The sequence below is a fragment of the Halichoerus grypus genome, chromosome 3 (assembly GCF_964656455.1).
Source record: "Halichoerus grypus chromosome 3, mHalGry1.hap1.1, whole genome shotgun sequence".
Taxonomy (NCBI): Eukaryota; Metazoa; Chordata; class Mammalia; order Carnivora; family Phocidae; genus Halichoerus; species Halichoerus grypus.
Genome location: NC_135714.1, coordinates 134,853,611 through 134,855,010, shown reverse-complemented (window position 1 = coordinate 134,855,010; position 1,400 = coordinate 134,853,611). Strand labels below are relative to the sequence as shown.

Below are 1,400 nucleotides of genomic sequence, written 5' to 3'. Positions count from 1 at the left end.
AATGGGAAGAAACTACACTGCAGGTGACTCAAAAGTGCTTAAATTATTCCTAATATATAAGGCTTATGACAGCTCTTATAATTTGGAACACAAAAGGTAGATTTAGTTTATGGAATTTGATCCCTGGGCAACTATTTAAAAAGCTGCTTTCTAGGCATTCCTAACTTCATTTGCAACTAATACTTCTCTTCTGCAAGCTCAAACATTTTAAAATAGAACCTCACATATTCTGATATTTGTTTTTTGATATTAGCTTTTTAAATCTATTAGCATTTATCTACATAGATTAAATGCTTTATGTTAAATATTTCTTTACATATATTAGGACATACTAAAAACAGATTCAGATATTGTTTTGGGACAAGTTTCTACTCTAGAAACAACTTGGCCTTCTGAAAGGGGGCATTTTTCTCTGGGAACCTAGCAATTTGATAACGTCTTTAAACTCTTTTGATTTATGACCAAACTGTAGCTAAGCAAAATCAATTGGACCACTTGCAAATAAAACAATAGAAAAATGTTTATTTCAAATGTCAAGCATCGCCAAGTAATTTTATATTAACACCAAATGTTAAAGAATAGGATACATTAAAGTTTTAATAACAATATTAAATTACAAGATTGGAATCTTCTGTTTTCTTTCCTTAGCATTTACATATTTGGCTTTGAAAAATATGGAACTGATACCTAAAGCCTTTATAATCACTTCCCACTCAGTCTAATCACTATTTTGTTTCATCCAACCAATATGGAAGCAAATTTGTTTAAAAGCCAGTTTGTTTTTGAAAATACCTAAAAATATTTTTTTTTAATTTTAAATGTTTTTTTTTTTCTTTTTCTTATAAAACCTGTCACATCTTGATGCAGTTGATGTCAAGTGTGCTTAAGTCATTATGAATCAAGAGACTAACAATAGTGGCTGCAGAAACGGGTCTGTTGTCTGTACAAAGACTTCAGTTAAATTATAGTACTTCCATGTTAGCTGTGCATGTCCGCCAAGCTTCCTCTGGAACTGGAGTAGAAAAGGATGTTGTGTTTTTAATTAACCATTCCTTACAATTAGAGATGAATTCCACATATTTAAGAATTCTTGGCTGAAAGAAAAGTCTTCAAGATACTGGATGCCTCTCACCACTTTGACAGTAAACACACAAGAAAACCATTGTGTAAGGCACTCAAAAGGTTCTTATCAATCACAAGAGATCAGTCACACTGACATTCATTCCCATGCCAGGACTCACGTAAGGGACAGCATGCACTGCTTTTGGAAATTCTGGAGTCATAACACATCCATTTTCTCCAGTACTTCCTGTAATTGACAGCCTTGCCTTGTTCCTCATGGCATCACTCAAGGTCATCTTAAATGAGAGAGGGGGGAAAGAAAGAAAAAAAAATTATAT

The 1,400-nt window shown here is 32.8% G+C and overlaps 1 protein-coding gene across 3 annotated transcripts in view; it reads right to left on the bottom strand.

The window, feature by feature from the left end:
• Positions 1 to 1,218: 1,218 nt before the first annotated feature.
• GRIA2 (glutamate ionotropic receptor AMPA type subunit 2) overlaps positions 1,219 to 1,400 on the bottom strand; it is a 142,712-nt gene continuing 142,530 nt past the window's right edge. For all 3 annotated transcript variants that reach the window (XM_036088961.2, XM_036088960.2, XM_036088959.2), the window contains one exon: positions 1,219 to 1,358. The gene's annotated coding sequence lies outside the window, so the exon portion shown is untranslated. The remainder of the gene's footprint in view (positions 1,359 to 1,400) is intronic.